A 21,204-nucleotide genomic window follows, 5' to 3' on the forward strand; every position below is an offset into this window, starting at 1 on the left:
CAAGGATGTTTTCAGATGCCATTGACCATAGCTAGGCATGTTTTCCCCTCAGACCTGATAATTTTGGAGACACAAGGTTTGGATGTGATTTTGGGAATGGATAGGCTATCAATGTATGGAGGAAACATAGATATCTCCAGTAAGTCGATTTTTTCACCACCCTAGAAGGAAGAAGGATCAAGTATGTATCCCGGCATGTGCCGAAGAGGACTCAAGTGAATTCCTTATCAAGAGTTGAACAAGAGGAAGTACCATTGGTGAAGGATTTGCCTGATGTATTTCCAAAAGAGTTGCCAGACATGCCACCGGATAGAGATATTGAGTTTTTGATTGAGCTTTTTCCAGGCACAGGGCCAATATCTAAGAGACCGTATCGGATGCCCGCAAAGGATTTGGAGGAAATTAAGAAGCAGATTAAGGAGTTACTGGATAAAGCCTATATTCGCCCAAGTTCGTCACCTAGGGGATCACCAATGCTTATAGTGGAGAAGAAGGATAGATCGTTGAGAATGGTTGTTGATTATCGAGGATTGAATGAAGTGGCAATCAAGAACAAGTACCCACTACCGATGATCAATGATTTGTTTGACTAGTTGCAAGGAGCTAAAGTATTTTCCAAGATCGATCTGCGATCAGGATACCACCAGTTGAAGATTCGAGTGCAGGATATACCTAAGACAGCTTTAACCACAACGTACGTGCTATATGAGTATACCGTTATGTCATTTGGTATGACTAACACACCTGCCTATTTCATGAACATGATGGACAAGGTGTTTATGGAGTTTTTGGATAAGTTCATCATGGTGTTCATTGATGATATTCAGGTCTACTCGAAGAATGAAGAGGAGCATAAGGAGCATTTGCGTTTGGTACTTGGAAAGCTCAGTGAACATTAGTTATATGCCAAGTTTAGCAAGTGTGAGTTTTGGTTGAAGGAAGTTGGATTCCTCGAACATGTTATATCCGGAGAAGGAATAGCAGTAGACCCCACCAAGGTTGTCACTGTGATAAATTGGGAAGCACCCACGTTAGTTGGAGAGATCCGGAGTTTTCTTGGTCGCAGGATACTACCGGAGGTTCATTGACAATTTCTCGAAGATTGCAAAAACCATGATGGAGTTGTTGAAGAATGACACCCAATTCAAATGGACTGAGGAATGTGAGGCCAGTTTCCAGGAGTTGAAGAAACGTTTGGTTACATCACCAGTGTTGATTCTGCCAGATTAATGCAATGATTATGAAGTGTATTGCGACGCTTCTCGTCAAGGACTTGGAGCAGTGCTTATGCAGGAGGGAAGAGTTGTTTCTTATGCCTCATGACAACTTAAACCCCATGAGTTGAATTATGCTACACATGATTTGGAGTTAGCAACCGTAGTGCATGCATTGAAGACATGGAGACACTTTCTCATCGGAAACCATTATGAGGTGTACATGGATCACAAGAGTTTGAAGTATATCTTCACGTAGAAGGAGTTGAATCTCAGGCAAAGGAGATGGTTGGAGCTCATTAAAGATTGTGATATGCGGCTGCATTATCATCCAGGATAGGCTAACGTTGTAGCCGATGCGATGAGCCACAAGAGCCATGTCAACACACTCATGACGAGAGAGTTACCCAAGGAGTTAGCCGAGGATCTTCGCGAGCTATTTTTGGAGATAGTTCCGAGAGGCCATGTTGCAGCATTGGAGATTCAATCTACTTTCATGGATAAGATCCGAGAAGCTCAGAAGACGGACAAGGAGATTGTTGAGATAAAGGAAAGGATGAGCAAAGGAAAAGCTAAGGGATTTCGTGAGGATGAGAACGATACCTTATGGTTTGAGGATAGCGTATATGTGCCTAATGATCCGGAAATCAGGAAGTTGATTCTGCAAGAGGCCCATGATTCGCTGTATTCGATTCACCTAGGAAATATTAAGATGTATCTGGATTTGAAGGATAGTTTCTGGTGGACCGAAATGAAGAAGGATATTGCAGGTATGTAGTAGTTTGTTATGTATGTCAGAGAGTAAAGGCAGAGCATCAGAAGCTAGCAGGTTTGTGACAACCATTGTCGATACCCGAATGGAAGTGGGATAAGCTAGGCATGGATTTTATCATGGGATTGTCCAGGACTCGTTCAGGCTATGACTCGATATGGGTTGTAGTCGATCGTTTGACGAAGGTAGCTCATTTCATCCCAGTGAAGACCACTTATACCAGTGCTAAGTTGGCGAAGATATACATGACAAGGATCGTATGTTTGCATGGAGTTCCAAGGACCATTATATGAGACAGAGGAACCCAATTTACCTCAAAGTTCTGGAATCAGTTGCACGAAACTTTGGGTACCAAGCTAGAGTTCAGTACAGCCTTTCATCAGGAGACAAATGGACATGCTGAGAGAGTCAATCAGATTCTGGAGGACATGTTGAGAGCTTGTGCGCTAGATTATGGATCTAGTTAGGATGACAATTTGCCTTATGCAGAGTTCTCTTACAACAACAGTTATCAATCCAGTTTGAAGATGGCCCCTTTCGAATCTTTGTATGGAAGGAGGTGCAGAACACCGTTGTTGTGGGATGAAGTTGGCACCATGTTTTGTGGGACCATACAAAGTTTTGGAACGTATGGGAGAAGTTGCTTACAAGTTGGAATTGCCTGAAGGATTGTCAGGAGTACCCGATGTGTTCCACGTTTCCTAGCTGAAGAAGTGACACGCAGAGATGGCCGATATTCCTCTGAGAGATACAGTACCACTGGAAGCGATTCAGTTGGATAGCGACTTGACCTATGAGGAGAAAACAGTGAAGATTCTCGAGTTTGCCAGCCGAGTCACACGCAGCAAGGTTATGAAGTTCTGCAAAGTTCAGTGGAGCCACCATACCTAAGATCAAGCCACCTAGGATCCAGAGGAAGACCTACGGAAGGATCACCCTCACCTATTTTCTAGCCAACCCGAATCTCGAGGACGAGATTCATCTTATGGGGGGTTGGTTTGTAACATCCCAAATTATCAATTTGGAATGTTATACATTAGATCATCATTGCATATCATATTTTATTGCATTTTGGCTTGATCCTAGAAATTCTATGCAACTCAAGGACCCACAGAGAGAGTTGGGGATTTCGTTATTTTCATATTTGAGTTTTTCTCAAATTTTGAAAAGAGGTTCGTTTAATTCAATTATTTTCTCTTCGAATATTTCTTTTACAAAAATAAAAGAAAGGGAATAAAATGACTTTCCCAAAATAAAGAAATATTGGAGATTTAATATTAAAATCAAATAAGAATTTTATTCGTAGTTTTATCGGTATTTTATTTTAATTAGGGAAAATATGCGTTTTTAGAAATTGCATTATAGGCCCAAATAAATGTTCACTTTGTCTGCTATATTTTTAGAGGACGGGAAAAATTTATTTCAGGATTTGTGGAGTCCGTTTAGTATTTCTTTTATTTGCTTTTCTGCGCGGAGCTTTTTTAAAAAAATGAAACCGACTCCAGGCCATAACCGGTCAGGACTCCCCCACCTGGCCCTCTTATAAGCCGCCACCCCCGAGCCGCCTAGCCCACCCCGCGCCAAACCCTAACCCTAGCGGCCAGCCGCCGCCGCCGTCCGCCGGAGCCGCGCTGTCGCTGCCTCGTTGTCCCGCCGCCGCCACTCGCCGGACCCGCCGGAGGTAGCCGCCGCCGCCGTAGTTTTCTTTAATAAAACCATCGGTTTTTTTAGAACCCCGGTTTATTTTTTTAATAGATCGGTTTTTTTCGGTTTAGTTATTTAGCTAACGCCCATTCGTTCGTTCGTTCGTTCGCTTTAATGAACGATTTTCACCATTTAGCCGCAGATAGCGAACGTTCGTTCGTTAGCCTGTTCGTCAGTTTTTCTTTTTCCAGGGATTTTCCGCGATTATTTTCGATCGTGATTTCTACCCTGATTTTCATTTTAGTTTATCTTTTCGCCCGTTTATCATAATCAGGCGATTCAAGCGCCTAGAGTTTTGTCTCGAAACCCTCTTTCCATTTAACCAACTTCAACAAGTTTTTGCTACTATAAAATTTGACTTAAGTCCAGATTAGTAAATGAAGCTTCTTTGTTTCGTAGTTTGAGTTTTGTTTCTTCGTTTGATTTGATTCTTTGTGCAAATCGGAGTTCTTAAGTTGAACTTTCTGGTTAGATCTCTTATTTGAGTTTTACCCATGCTTCTAGTTGAGTGCTTATTGTATGTTCGTTTGTTTGCGATAGAGTACCCGGAGTGCGAAGCGTGCTACTACGAGTCTCTAGGTTTCACGGATCATCAGCAAGGCAAGTAACACTTTGATCATACCTCTTTACTACCAAGTTTTATAACATTAGATCAAACCTCAAACAATTGCATGATTAGGATGTGATTAATATGTAGTTTTGGGAAGTAGATGAGGTAGTACCTATAGTCCTGTTTATTATCAAACCTTTGGGAGTTACTTCTGCATTGCTTATTTTGCTATGCTATGCTTGTAGACGTGGATTGGGTGAGTGTATCCATGACAGATGTGAGTATTGTTATTTAATGGGTAACTTAAGGTGGCTACTTTAATACACATCTCGGTGGATTGAGGCACCTGGGGAACCCAGTGTTGCATGTATTTTTGGAAATCCCGGGGTACCGTGTGATTCTCCTATGGACCGCCACCCATGCTCAAAGGGATCATAAGATTATTCATGCTAGGAACTGCCATGTGCAGCAACAAGCTATTATGGGCTCTAGCATAGTTGAGTACGTTGCAAGACCTCTTTCAGTGGTGGGCTAGTAGATGTAGGGGAAAGTAGGTGTAACTGTCCACCCGGAGTAAAGAGTTATTGTTTCAGAAAGACTATGTCTTGTTTCTCCAACCACGGATGTATTTGAGTCTTGTGGGGAAAAGTGCGCAAACCTCTGCAGAGTGTACAAACTAATCATGGCTAGTCGTGTCCCCGGCTATGGACGTTTTGAGTATCTAGTTCTTGCATTATCATATGGATCTCATCACACTTAATATAATTTGATTAGGTTTAATGATGATGCTTAATTGGGATTGAGTTGGGTGAACCTTCTCAATGTTTAACAACCACCATGATAGTTAAATAAAACTTATTCCTTTGTTGTAGGGAAAAATTGGCTTTATGCAAAACTGTAACCATAGAGCTTTCCACCAGCCATATATGCATGTAGTGATAGCATTATTCTGTTCATTATTCTTTTGTGTTACACTGCCAGCATATTCGATGTGCTGGCCCGTTTTGGGCTGCAACGTTCATGTTGCAGACTTTTCAAACGACGAGTAAGGTGCCTTAGGTCGTGATCTTTCACTCAGTGATGCCGTTGGAGTTGATGGAGTCACTTTATCTTCTAAGCCTTCTGCTGTTATCGTATTTAGATGGCCTTAAGCCATATTTATTGTAATAAGTTCTCCTCTGAGACATTCGATGTAATAAGTGTGTGATTGCTACTCTGTTATAAATCCTTCAAGTACTATGCGTGTTAGCATTACCGATCCAGGGATGACACTGATGCATGCAGATCAGACTGTTTGAGGTCTGGTCGCTACATTTAATGTGCATAATTCAAATTTGAACTACAAGCACATGCTCCAGTGCATCGTAGTTGGTTGAAAAATCACATGTGTATCCTTGGGTGAATTTCTAGGTCCCATGCAAGAAATGAGAATGAAATTCAAACATCTGGGAGTCGTGGCTCGGCCGAAAAGATTGAGAAACTTCATTTTTTTAATTCTGGTAAATTGAAAACACGCCTGAAAATCATGAAACTTGGCAAGGTGTAATGACATGGCACCAACATGTTGTGGTAATTTTTCTGTCTGATTTGCGAAGGCGCACACATTAAAAATCAACAAAGTCATTTGGAACAAGTGTTGTCACATTACAAATCAGAAACACAACTATTATTGAAACCGTGGGCATTCTACTTACCAATTAGGTGCCGCCATGCGTCCCTTTTTTTATTGGCTAGGGGGTGCCATGCGGGGTAGCTATTTGAGTATGGGAGGCGTGCGATCAGACCCTTGCGCGTGCTCATCGGGAGGAGAGCCCTTTGACCTCTATCCGTCGTGCACCTACCTCCCAACGTCTCCATTAATGGCTCCCAAGCCCCATTTTCACGGTGTGGGTATGTCTCACTGGACTGAGATTTAAGAGGGAAAAGTGAAAATCTAAAAAGAAAGTTTTGCACGGATCTTGATGTAAGATCCGATGGACCTATATAGCATCAACTGCGACTTGTAGCAAGCATGATGAACATAAGGACGATGATAGTGGATAATAATAGTCTTACATATCTAGGAAGATAACTAAAAAAGCCACATGCGGCTACGCTCGAAATACACAATGGAAAAAGTAGAAGGAAGACGCATACAACGATCTGGCTCACTGATCTCTACTTTCTTGATGCGCTGCAGGTCGCGGAGACTAGTTCTCACCGCGAGAGGTGATGATCTCATTCATCAGTTTCATGTCCTTAACATGCTGCTCGAAAGAAACCGTGGATTCCTCCACCATCCTTTCACACTCGATGCGGAGCATGGCATTCTCGTGCATAAGTTTCTTAAAGATGACGCCCGTCCTCTTCAACAAGGTAGCGGTCTCCTTCTCCTGCTCTGCCCTTCCAGCGATCTTTGCCCTCAGCAGGTCGTGGTCGCCCCGGAGTTGTTCAAACGAGGCATGCAACTCGTCCTGCAACTTCATCCAGCCGGAGATCTGATCCATCTGGCTATGGATGATCACATGCATGCGCCTATAAGAGTCCTTGCCTGCCCGCGAGAGATTTTTCCATGTCGCCGCAGCGCGGGGGGACATCTTTGCTACATTAGCGGTGCGGCAGGACATGTCTGCTGCTTTCGCGGCATGACTGAACCAGTCTGCTGCATCAACGGTGCATCGGGTCCTCCGTGCGGCTTCGGCGGTGCGGTGGGACATGTCGGCGGCTTTCGCGGCTAAGTGGGACATCTCTTGTGCTTCCGCTTCCATGCTCGCCTCTCCGTGGTGGTAATATCTCGAGGGAGAACTCAATCTGGCCATGGAAGATGCAAGAGAACGATGTTGAATGACTTGTTTGCTTTTGTAGATGAGTTGAGGAAGGAATGTGCAGTCATCTAGGCATAGTACAATATTTATAACCGAGAACTAATACGCTCCCAAGTGGGAAACCGTTTAGGTTTTGATCGGTGTGAACAGGTTTGCAATTTGGAAGGTGACGGGACGCAGGCTCAAAATTCATTGATGGTTCTATAATTTCATAGTGCGACACTATTCCCGGATGGCGTAACGTGGGCACTCTTTCTCGTCCGCGTACGTGGTGTTTGATGCACCGCAATAGGCAATGTCAGTACACGTCTTGTTCCAAGAACCGTGCGCACTCGTTATTACCATCACACACACTTCTTTTAATTAGAATGTGTGCCCATCTAGTGCACACACACGTTGATCTTCCTAACTATTTCTGTTTGTTGTGGCTAATCGCAAACAGTTCATCTGTGTGAAGTGTATGCATCAATCGCACAGACCTTTGATCTAGTTGACCGTTCCTGTTCTGTTGCCTAATCGCAAATAGTTAATCCTTCTGAAGCGTATGCCCTCAATCGCACACACCTTTATCTATCTGTCCGTTTCTGTTGTTCCGCCTCATCACAGACAGTTAATCTGAGTGAACCATATGTTGTGTATCGCACATGCCTTCATCTGGCTGCCCATTTCTTTTGCTCCTCCTCATCGCAAACAGTTCAATGAACTGAACCGTATGCCGTGCATTGCACACGCAACTAAAATCTGAACCATGTTTAATGCATCCATCATCGCAAACTTTTTGCACATTTTTGACGGTTCTCTTACACCACCGTTTGCGATTATTGCATCGCACACAGTTTCTCAAAGGGTCTCTGATCGTAGTGTCGCGTTAGCAGCATCCTGCAGTAGTGGAAACAGATTTCTCTGATGTGCTACTTTCCAAATTGAGAGAAGGTACATTTACCTCATCAAGTTCTACTTTCCTCCCACTCCCTTCTTTCGAGAGAAACTCCTTCTCTAGAAAGGTTACATTTTTGGCAACAAAGATATTGCCTTGGATCTATGGTAGAAGGTGTACCCAATTGTTTCATTAGGGTATCCTATGAAGACGCACTTCTCCGATTTGGGTTCGAGCTTATCAGGCTAAAGCCTTTTGACATAACTAACGCAACCCCAAACTTTAAGAAACAATAGCTTAGGTTTCTTGCCGAACCATAGTTCATACGGTGTTGTCTCAACAGATTTATACGGTGCCCTATTTAACATGAATGCAGCTGTCTCTAATGGATAACCCCAAAATGATAGTGGTAAAGCGGTAAGAGACATCATAGATCACACCATACCTAATAAAACACGGTTACGACGTTCAGACACACCATTACGCTATGGTGTTTGAGGTGGCGTGAGTTGTGAAACTATTACACATTGTTTTAAATGAAGTCCAAACTCATATCTCAAATATTCGCTTCCGCGATCAGATTGTAGAAACTTTATTTTCTTGTTACGATGATTTTCCACTTCACTCTGAAATTCTTTGAAATTTTCAAATGTTCTAGACTTGTGTTTTATTAAGTAGATATACCCATATACCTACTCAAATCATCTGCGAAGGTGAAAAAATAATGATACCCGCCGCGTGCTTCAACACTAATCAGACCGCATACATCAGTATGTATTATTTCCAGTAAGTCATTTGCTCGCTCCATTGTTCCGGAGGACGGAGTTTTAGTCATCTTGCCTATGAGGCATGTTTCACAAGTATGAAATGATTCATTATCAAGTGATTCCAAAAGTCCATCCGGATGGAGTTTCTTGATGCGCTTTACACCAATATGACCTAAACGGCAGGCCCACAAATATGTTGCACTATCATTATCAACTTTGCATTTTTTGCCATCAATATTATGTATATGTGTATCACTACGATCAAGATTCAATAAACCATTTACATTGGGTGTAAGAGCATAGAAGGTTTTATTCATGTAAACAAAACAACAATTATTCTCTGACTTAAATGAATAATCGTATCGCAATAAACATGATCCAATCATATTCATGCTCAACACAAACACCAAATAACAGTTATTTAGGTCCAACACTAATCCTGAAGGTAGAGGGAGTGTGCGATGGTGATCTTATAAACCTTGGAATCACTTCCAACACACATCGTCACCTCTCCCTAAACTAGTTTCTGTTCTTTTTGCAACTCCTGTTTCGAGTTACTAATGTTAGCAATTGAACGAGTATCAAATACCCAGGGGCTACTATGAACACTAGTAAAGTACACATCAATAACATGTATATCAAATATATTTTTGTTCAATTTGCCATCCTTCTTATCCACCAAGTATTTGGGGTATTTCTGCTTCCAGTGACCATTTCTTGTGCAATAGAAACACTCAGTTTTAGGCTCGGGTCTAGCTTTGGGCTTCTTCATGGGAGCGGCAACATGTTTGCTATTCTTCTTGAAGTTCCCTTTCTATCCCTTGTCCTTTCTCGTGAAACTAGTGGTTTTGTTAACCATCAACACTTGATGTTGTTTCTTGATTTCTACCTTTGTCGATTTCAGCATCGCGAAGAGCTTGGGAATTGTTTTCGTCATCCCTTGCACATTGTAGTTCATCATGCAGTTCTAGTAGCTAGGTGGTAGTGACTAGAGAACTCATGTCAATCACAATCTTATCTAGAATATTAACTCCCACTTGGTTCAAGCGATTGTAGTACCCAGACTTTCTAAGAACATGCTCACTGGTAGAGCTATTCGCCTCCATCTTGTAGGAAAAGAATTTTTCAGAGGTCTCATACCTCTCGACATGGGCATAAGTCTAAAATACCAATTTCAGCTCTTGGAACATCTGATATGCTCTGTGGCGTTGAAAACGTTTTTGCAGTCCCGGTTCTAAGCTGTAAAGCATGGCACACTAAACTATCAAGTAGTCATCATGCTGATCTTGTCAAACGTTCATAACGTTTGCATTTGCTCCTGCAATAAGTCTGTCACCTAGTGGTGCATCAAGGACATAATTCTTATGTGCAGTAATGAGGATAATCCTCAGATCATGGACCCAGGGCGCATCATTGCTACTATAATCTTTCAACTTATTTTTTCTAGGAACATAACAAAAATAGGGGAGCTACAATGATAGCTATTGATCTAGAACATAATTTGCAAATATATCAGACATGACAAATTTAAGTTCAGTTAGTCAAATTACTTAAGAACTCCCGCTTAAATAGACACCCCTCAAGTTATCTAAGTGATACGTGATCCAAATCAACTAACCCACTTCTGATCATCACGTGAGATGGGGTATCCATCAATGGTGGACATCTCTATGTTGATCATATCTAATATATGATTCACGTTCGACCTTTCGGTCTCCAGTGTTCTGAGGCCATGTCTGTACATGCTAGGCTCGTCAAGTTTAACCCGAGTATTCCGCATGTGCAAAACTGTCTTGCACCTATTGTATGTGAGCATAGAGTCTACCACACCCGATCGTCACGTGGTGTCTCAACACGACGAACTGTCGCAACGGTGCATACTCAGGGAGAACACTTATACCTTGAAATTTAGTGAAGGAATCATCTTATAATGCTACCGCCATACTAAGCAAAATAAGATGCATAAAATATAAACATCACATGCAATCAAAATATGTGACATCATATGGCCATCATCATCTTGTGCTTTTGATCTCCATCTCCAAAGCATCGTCATGATCTCCATCGTCACTAGCTCGACACCTTGATCTCCATCGTTGCGTCATGGTCGTCTCGCTAACTATTGCTTCTACAACTATCGCTAACGCATAGTGATAAAGTAAAGCAATTACATGGCATTTGCATTTCATACAATAAAGAGACAACCATAAGGCTCTTGCCGGTTGCCGATAACTTTTACAAAACATGATCATCTCATACAATAACGTATATCACATCATGTCTTGACCATATCATATCACAACATGCCCTGCAAAAACAAGTTAGACGTCCTCTACTTTGTTGTTGCAAGTTTTACGTGGCTCTAGCAAGAACTGTTCTTACCTATGCATAAAACCACAACGGTGTTTTTTCAAGTTTGTTGGTTTAACCTTCTTCAAGGACCGGCCGCGGTCAAATTCGATTCAACTAAAGTAGGAGAAACAAACACCCTCCAGCCAGCTTTATGCAAAACTAGTTGCATGTCTGTTGGTGGAACCGGTCTCATGTACGTGGACATGTAAGGTTGGTCTGGGCTGCTTCATCCCACAGTACGGCCGAATCAAAATAAAATGTTGGTGGTAAGAAGTATGACTATCAACACCCACAACTCTTTTTGTTCTACTCATGCATATCATCTACGCATAACCTGGCTCATGATGCCACTGTTGGGAATCGTTGCATGGAAAACAAAAAAAAATCTACGCACATGTAATGATCTATCCATGGATATGCATAGCAACAAAGGGGAGAGTGTGTCTACATACCCTCGTAGTCCGTAAGCGGAAGTGTTTCACACCGCGGTTGATGTAGTTGAACTTTCTTCGTGATCCATTGATCGAGTACCGAACGTACAACACCTCCGAGTTCTGCACACATTCAGCTCGGTGATGTCCCTCGCCTTCTTGATCAATCAAGACGTCGAGGTAGTAGATGAGTTTCATCAGCACAATGATGTGGTGATGGTGATGGTGAAGTGATCCTCGCAGGGGCTTCGTGTAAGCACTCCAAAAATATGACCGGGGGTGTAAACGGTGGAGGGTGGGGTGCCGCACAGGGCTAGGCAATTGTCTGGTGTGTGCTAGGGGTTCCCCCCATATATAAATAAGTGGGAGGGGGATGGGAGAGGCTAGGCGGTGCCCCAAGTAGGAACTAATCATACTTGGGCTCCTCCCAAGCCGCGCGTGCCCCTGCCATATATATCAGAGGGGGAAGGAAAGAGGGTGGAGGGGGAAGGAAGGGGGAATCCTATTCCCTTTCTTTCCTTTCCTCCTTCCCTTTTCCTTCTACTTCTTGGCTGGCTCATATGGGGGGAACACAAGACCCTTGTGGCTGGTGTGTTTCCCCTCTTGGCCCATATGGCCCATATCTTTTGCCGGGGGTGCCCGGAACCCCTTCCGGTGACCCGATATGTACCCGGTACCCTCTGAAACACTTCCGATGTTCGAATACCATCATCATATATATCAATATTTACCTCTCAACCATTTCCAGACTCCTCGTATTGTCCGGGATCTCATCCGGGACTTCGAACAACATTCAGTCACCAAATCACATAACTCATATAATACTATATCGTCATCGAACGTTAAGCATGCTGACCCTATGGGTTTGAGAACTATGTAGACATGAAGGAGACACCTCTCCAGTCAATAACCAATAGCGAAACATGGATGCTCATATTGGTCCTACATACTCTACGAAGATCTTTATCGGTCGAACCGTTATGACAATATACGTAATTCCCTTTGTCCATCGGTATGTTACTTTCCCGAGATCCGATCATCGGTATCTTCATACCTAGTTCAATCTCGTTGCCGGCAAGTCTCTTTACTCGTTCTGTAATACGTCATCTCGTGACTAACTCCTTAGTCATTTTCTTGCAACCTTATGATGTGTATTACCGAGAGGGCCCAGAGATACCTCTCCGACACTCTGAGTGACAAATCCTAATCTCGGTCTATGCCAACTCAATAGACATATTCGTAGATACCCGTAGAGCAGCTTTATAATCACCCAGTTACGTTGCAATGTTTGATAGCATACAAGGCATTCATCAGGTATTCGGGAGTTGCATAATCTCATAGTTGAAAGAATATGTATTTGAGATGAAGAAAGCAATAGCAATAAAATTGAACGATCATTATGCTAAGCTAACGGATTGGTCTTTTCCATCACATCATTCTCCTAACGCTGTGTTCTTGTTATCAAATGACAACTCATGTCCATGGTTAGGAAATATTAACCATCTTTGATGAATGAGCTAGTCTAGTAGAGGCTCACTAGGGACACTATGTTTGTTTATGTAATCACACATGTATTAAGGTTTGCGAACAATACAATTCTAGCATGAATAATAAACCTTTATCATGAATAAGGAAATATAAAATAACAACTTTGTTATTGCCTCTAGGGCATATTCTCTTCACCCGAGGAGTACACGGGTCCACAAGAGAGATCACACTCTTTTGTTTCTGCTTATGTTATGCATTGCTTAATATTACCTGCTACTTTATCGTCCTGTTCACCTCTTAGACTCCAAGTCAGGTCCAAATTAATGTTCAAACTTGGGTTTTAAAATTACTTGCGGGGCACATATACAGTAATGAATAGTATCTCTCTATATTACCTGGTTCACCTAGGGTGTGCCTATGTTGTTCATCTTGGGTGGAAAGAAATAGTAAAGCAATCATCATCTGCCTTTTTATTAAATTAAAGCTATCATCAGCCTGCAATCATTACTTTTGGATCCATCCACTGGTTGTTAGCATCAATCTAGATTTCTGCACGCTCTCCTTACATAATCTCACTATATTTTTTGTATGCATGTCAGATATTGTACACAGTCATTCTCAACATGTAGAGAAAAAGAGAAGAGTTTTGCACGGCAATACAATGTCATGCAGACATCGCTCCATGGTGGGTTCAATGGAAAACCCTCCCCCTCTCCAGATTTTAATTCAAAGGAAGATATCTGTTCTGAGGCGGATTCAGACGGAGCTGACCGCTCCTATTTACCACCCCCAAGGTGTTTGCTCTAACTTGGCATGATGATGTTGGTCATATCATCTATATTTTGCCGTGCAGTGCCTAATTTTGACATCATATATGTCTTCTGCTTAGTTTAGACATGTTCTGTAATGCCACCTATTTAGTTTCTATACCATATATGGGAAGTATGCAGTCTCATCTCTTTTAGCCAGCCATAATATATGTGAAATATGCAATGCCATCCTATTTACCCAGACATCATATATTTGAATGATATCTAGCCCATCCTTTTCTTCATTACATTTCGATTTGTCGACAATGTTTGTACATTAAACTACTCTCCCTGTGAATCAGCCATTTGAGTGGGTGATGGAAAAATTTGGAGTGAAAACAAGGTCTTCAGAGAAGACATTGCTACCTGTCGAAGCAGATCTATTGTTGGGTCCCGTTAGCTCCTCAAGATAGATTGAGAGACAGATAACCAGCCCTATTCTCCCACCAAAGTGTATGCTCTAACATGGCATAGTTACACTACTCATATCATGCATATGGTGTCTTGCATTGCATAGTTTAGACATCATATACACAATTTTCAACACCATGTTCTTAGTTCAGACATCATATATGCGAATGCCCCCTGCTTAGCATATAAATCACATATGTGAATTAGATCATGCAATCCTGATTACTTAGATAACATGTATGTGAATTATGTTATGTGAACCTGTTTACTAAAGACATCATATAATTATCTCATGCCATCCTATTTAGTTAGTCATCATAACTTTGAATTATGTCATGCTATGGTATCCAGTTTAGATAGACATCATATATGTGAAATTATGCCATGCTATCCTTTTAGTTAAACAATATACATGTCAACTATTTCATGCCCTCTTTTTTCCACACTCTCTATTGCATCTGTCTCTCACACAATATCTGTAGAGTCAACTATATTTCCTGTTTATCAGCCATTTGAATTGGAGCGGGTGATGGAAGTATCTAGTGGAGTAAAAACACGGTCTTCAAATAAACCAGTGCTACCTCTTGGTGGAGATAGCACCCCGGTTGTACATGCACGAGAACCAGCCCTACCACACATAACCTAGACTCTGACAGATTGTACCCCTACTGCGATGGACAGAGAACTAGCTTCACCCAATCTAACCCCAACCCCAGCAGATAGTAACCGAGTTCCTGTTGACACAACACCTCACCACCACAGAGCTACCAAACAAGAGCAGTTAGTAAGGCAGCTCCAGTGCCCAAAGCGCCAGTACTACCATAGTGAACCCCAACTCCACCAGTTAGTACACCTATTCCCGCGGAGGAAGCACAACCAGCCATTCGTAGTTTAGCATCTATCACATTTGATGTTGTTAAATCCTATGTGTGTATCTTCCCATCATGGAAATATTATACTGAAGTTGAAGTAAAATGCCAGTTGTAGGTGTTTGTTCAGGAGTTATGTGTAAGTAATGTTATTCATGGCAATTACTTTGCTTTGTCCCATAGATTCTACCTCCATGATGGTTATAATATAGCAAAATTTCCCATTTTTCTCTATAGAGAAGGACCGGTTTGGGAACTCTGGATGAGGTAACCTGTGCTAATACCTCTGTTATCTTCAAGAATGCTTGGTGGCGGTATTAGAATTACCAGAAGAAAATGTACTTATCAGGCAAAGAAACTCATCAAATTCCCTTACGTTCTCCTGAGACACATTTACTGGACGATGACTGGGAACGCCTTGTTCTGTACTGGTCCCAAACCAAGAATGTGGTAACGTCTATGAGCTCTTTTTATTATTTTTAAGTACTATATGCCTGCGTCTTACTGTACTCTATTCATGTAGAACAAGTGCTTAAACCTGAAGAACAATTGTTCTCATTTAAGATTCCATTGCTATCGTGCATACTGATTTTCTCTTGTATCACTATATTTACTCATTCGAACTTATTTTTAAATTGAAGGATCCAATCAAAACTCCAATTGCACAACATGTATGTTTACACATGTTTCTTTAATAGGTTCGCTCTTATAAATAGCTCCATTGATTTCAATTGTGTATACAGTAGACTTGTCATGTCATGCACATTACTAGCATCACAACAAAGCCAATAGTGTTGTTGTACATGTAGACCCGTGGTACCCATCTGAAATCTTGTTGTGTCGTGTAGTTTCCCACGCTTTGTATTCTTTCAGTGCTGCTTTGTCTTGAACTGATACGATTTGAACCGTGTTTCTAGTTTGATTTGGCAAGACAATGAAGTGACCATATGACATAGATATATGTTTATTTGATGCTTTTATTATGTACTACGTGGCAAAAGAAGACTTGGTACTTTAATCATGTCCACCTTACTAATGAACTGGTTCACTAAAATGAGTACCATATACTAGTACATGCTAAACCTGTTTTGTGTCTGCTTGTTTCTTCTTTTAGAATGCTGACAGAACATTGGGGAAGAGTGCCTTATTAAGCAATGTAAAGGAAGTAATGCAGATAAGGTTCAGGATAGTGAGACATCCTTGTTGGTCTCCAACAGAGCTGATAAAACAGCTAAGGAAAACTATCTTGAAGACAGTGAGACAACCCCAAAGCCTTGTCTTGGTGTAGTGTTCGAGTTACTGGCCACTACCGTTGGCACAAGCTATTCAAACTCACTGTCTGAATCAATTCTGTTTCTTGAGTCTCAACTACAAGCTGAAAGACATCGATCATCTGTGCTGCGACAAGAAGCCGAAGGACTATGGAAGTCCCTGGAGCATTGAGATGCATACTTTCTAGTGCAACAGCAAGCCTTGGAGGATTTTAGTGCCAAATAGGACAAAGCTAATAATCTTGCTAAGCTTATTGCCAGCATGGTGGAATTCCAGGATAACATTTCTTGAGCTCTTCTAAAGGTTTTTTAGTTATGAACTTGTTTTCTGTCACGTTTATTCGAACTGGTGGCCAATTTAGACGGCCAGTGTATGTAATATGCTCCTTTGTTCCCTATATTTGCACTGGTGGCGGACTTTGATGCCCAGTGGGTGTAATATGTGTAATAGCCATAGCCTAGCACTAGTTGCTTTGTTATTTATTTCCTTATTGTCTTATTTAGTTGTTTTCTTGTAGTCACTACAGTTCTTTTTCCTATTTTTTCTAGTGGAAAAATAACCTATTTTTATAACTAGGCCACAATAACCATGCAACACACGGATTGTTCCATGGTCCTGCTACCTGCCGTAGTGACCATGGTGGTCCTAAGGGCCCTGTAGGATCCATGGGCCTTCTACGGGCCGTAGGATCCATGGGCCTTCTACAGGCCGTCTAATCTATGGGCCTTTGTGGGAGTCCTGGACTAGGAGGTCCTCGGGCTTCCGATCTATTTATGTGGGCCGGACTAATGGGCCGTCAAGATACAAGATAGAAGATTATCTCTCGTGTCCGGTGGGGACTCCCATATCCGTGGATGGCAAGTATAGGTGTCCGGATATCTTACTCCTTTCTGTAAAACCGACTTTGTACAACCCTAAGTCCTTCCGATGTTTATATAAACCGGAGGGTAGATCAGAGGCAGGATAACAACATTGCTAGGCTAGCTAATTTACGGTTAGCCTAATCAATCTCGAGGTAGATCAAGTCTTGTAACCCCTATACCCTCGAATATAATCAAGCAGGAGTAAGTTTTTACCTCCATTAAGAGGGCCCGAACCTGGGTAAACATTGTGTCCTTTGTCCATAGTTACCATTGGTCCTCAGACATACAGCTTGGCCCCCCTACCGGAGATCTGCCGGTTTTGACACTGACATTGGTGCTTTCATTCAGAGCTCCGCTGTATCGTCGACAGAAGGATCGATGGCTCACCTCTTCATCAACAACCATGCTGTGTCCAAGGACATCTTTCTTCCAGGGCAGGTCTTTGTGTTTGGTGGCTTTGTGCTTCGCACCAACTCGATCGGCCACCTCGATCAGGTTGATAGTTATGCTCCCGACCACCAGATCAGGTTTGGAAACCTAAGCTATGTTGCTAACATCTGAGGAGACCTGATCTTCGATGGGTTCGCTGCCTCTACCGCCACTCCATGTCCCCGCCAAGAATACTCTTCAGATCCCCTATTAGGTCCCGTCCAGTTGTAAACACCAACACCCACCTCGGCCTTAGATCCAAGGCAAGCCTCATCATCCAAAGACGGGAGCTTGAGCCCCGCCGGACTTCTTCCCATCATGGAACTCCCGACCGAAGACCCAAATGAAATCTTAGACTTGCCTCTAGGAAGCCATCCCGAACTGCCGAGGTCCGCACTCAGCTGGTCCGATCAGGCATCCCATGCCGAACTCAGCTCAGCAGATCCGCAGTTTCCTGTCCCACTTTCTGTCTTATGAATCATTAGGTTTGATGTTGTGTATCACCATCACGGAGGCCTTACGTCCGAACTATACCCAGCTCGGACTAGGGCTGAGAGCGGGGAATTTTATGCCCCATTGATACGTATCCAACGTATCTACTTTTCCAAACACTTTTGCCCTTGTTTTGGACTCTAACTTGCATGATTTGAATGAAACTAACCTGGACTGACACTGTTTTCAGCAGAACTGCCATGGTGTTGTTTATTGTGCAGAAAAAAAAAGTTCTTGGAATGACCTGAAAATCCACGGAGATAACTTTTGGAAAATACAAAAAATACTGGCGAAAGAATCAAGGCCAGGCGCCCACACCCTATCCACAAGGGTGGGGGGCGCGCCCCCTCCCGCTGGGCACGCCCCCCTGTCTCGTGGGCCCCCTGATGCTCCACCGACCGCAACTCCAACTCCATATATTCTGTTTTGCGGAGAAAAAATCAGAGAGAAAGTTTCATTGCATTTTACGATATGGAGCCGCCGCCAAGCCCTAATCTCTCTCGGGAGGGCTGATCGAGAGTCCGTTCGGGGCTCCCGAGAGGGGGATTCGTCGCCGTCGTCATCATCAACCATCCTCCATCACCAATTTCATGATGCTCATCGCCGTGCGTGAGTAATTCCATCGGAGGCTTGCTGGACGGTGATGGGTTCGATGTGATTTACCATGTAATCAAGTTAGTTTTGTTAGGGTTTGATCCCTAGTATCCACTATGTTTTGAGATTGATGTTGCTATGACTTTGCAATGCTTAATGCTTGTCACTAGGGCCCGAGTGCCATGATTTCAGATCTGAACCTATTATGTTTCATGAATATATGTGAGTTCTTGATCCTATCTTGCAAGTCTATGGTCACCTATTATGCGTTATGATCCGACAACCCCGAATTGACAATAATCGGGATACTTCTCGGTGATGACCGTAGTTTCACTACTAGGAAAAGGGCTATAGATAATATGGACATTAATGGCGCACCAGACATGTGGTGTGCCACTACTATATAGGAGTGGCACACCATGTGTTGGTGCGCCATTAGTGTGATGGACACTAATGGCGCACCACACCCATGGTGCGCCACTACTAACAATTTTTTTCCAAAAATACTAATGGTGCACCAGGGCACAGTGCGCCATTACTAGTTTTAACTAGTAATGGCGCACCACTCACCCCGTGCGCCACTACTATCATTTTTTTGGCAAAACTACTAATGGCGCACCACCAGCTGGTGCGCCATTAGTAACCAGGGTTACTAATGGCGCATTTGTAGGTGGTGCGCCATTAGTAACCTGGGACCAGCTAGATATTTTGGACATCCACCTACACACTCACTTCCCCACTTCATTCTCTCCACCTCCTCCTCCAAGCTTGTCTCGGCTGCCTCCTCCTCCTCACCTCATTTGCACCATAGATTCATCCAAATTAAGTGGTTAAATTACCTTTTTTGATAGGTAAGTAAGGGGAAAGCTTTCTTTATGTTGTAGATCTACTTTTTTCTCCCTCCAACAACATGCACATGCACTTTTTATGGCCTAGCTAGATCTATGTATGTTTGTGGTGTTGCATATGTTTATGGTATTGCATATATGTTTGTGTTTGCAGGTACTGGTATTTGAAATGCGATAGTTGCCAATATTTTGCCGAAATGTTGATTCATTTCCGTTTCGGCGAGAATTTGGCACTATGCATTCTTTTTGGTCCTATTTTTAGGCAAAGTCATGCCAATTTTTTTTGGTTCTAAAATATCGTTTTGCTCTACCCCGCAGGCGACCATGGTCCGCACGATGACCGAAGGCATCGTGAATAGGTTTTTGAGCTCCGCAAAGGCCAAGATGCTTCAAAAGAACGAGACGGAGATAAGATGTCCGTGTCGAAGATGCAAGCTGAGGAGCCTTATAGACCCGGATTCCATACAGGTGCGGGACCACCTGCTATTGCGTGGTTTCATGGATGGCTATCGGTGGCAACGTGATGAAGATGATTATGAAGTCGTCCATGGGGGCTGGGCAAGAAATGAGGAAGGGTAGCAAGACAACCACGGCAAGGGCGGGCGAGAGGACGAAGAATCTCCAGGACATGATCACGAAGTAGATTCAGTACACAGTCATCATGTAGAAGATGTCGGACATGATGATGAGGAAGATGCTGGAGCAGATGAACAGCATGATCATGAAGATGAAGATGCCGGAGCAGACCACGATGGACCATCGATCAGCTGGGTGCAGGACCCTCATATTCAAGAGCTGCTTCTCAAGCAGACGGATAATGCAAGAGCTGCCTCCTGAGAGAAAGCCAAGCTGGATCAACTGGAGATGGACGCGGTTACTCCATTGTATGAAGGATGCAGGCCCGAGGATACCTGCCTGAAAGTAACGCTCATGGCTCTGTAGATGAAGGTAAAACACAAAATGACCGACGCATGCTTCGATGAGTATATGTAATTGTAGCACGAACGTCTTCCCAAGGGGAACAAGTGCCCGACCAGTTTCCAGGAGGCGAAGAAAATCGTGTGTCCTCTGGATTTACCGCACCTGAAATACCATGTGTGCATGGACAATTGCATCATTTATCGGGACGAGCACGCGGAGTCTACCATATGTCCGGTGTCCGGCGTCAGTCGATACAAGAAGAGGAAGAAAGCTCCTCCAAAAGTGGTGTGGTACTTTCTGATCACTCATCGTCTGCAGCGGTATTTCGCGGACCCTAAGGTAGCAAAGCTCCTGCATTGGCATGCGGATAGGGAGGAGAAGAAGCGAGAAGATGACGCAAATGATCCGAAGATAAATAAAAAAGACAAGATGCTGAGTCACCCTAAGGATGCGAGCCAGTGGCAAGCGTTGAACTTCGAACACCCAGACTTTTGAAACGATCCAAGGAACATCATGCTGGGCGCGAGCATCGATGGAGTCAATCTGTTTGGCAGCCAGAGAAGCACACATAGCACCTGGCCTGTGTTTGTGTGGATGTACAACCTTCCCCCCTGGTTGTGCATGAAGAGGAAGTACATTCACATGAGTATGCTAATTGAAGGCCGAAACAACCAGGGAACAACATCAATCTCTATCTGGGGCTGTTGAAAGAGGAGCTAGACATGTTGTGGAAAATG

Source organism: Triticum aestivum, chromosome 4B (genome assembly GCF_018294505.1).
Source record: "Triticum aestivum cultivar Chinese Spring chromosome 4B, IWGSC CS RefSeq v2.1, whole genome shotgun sequence".
NCBI lineage: Eukaryota > Viridiplantae > Streptophyta > Magnoliopsida > Poales > Poaceae > Triticum > Triticum aestivum.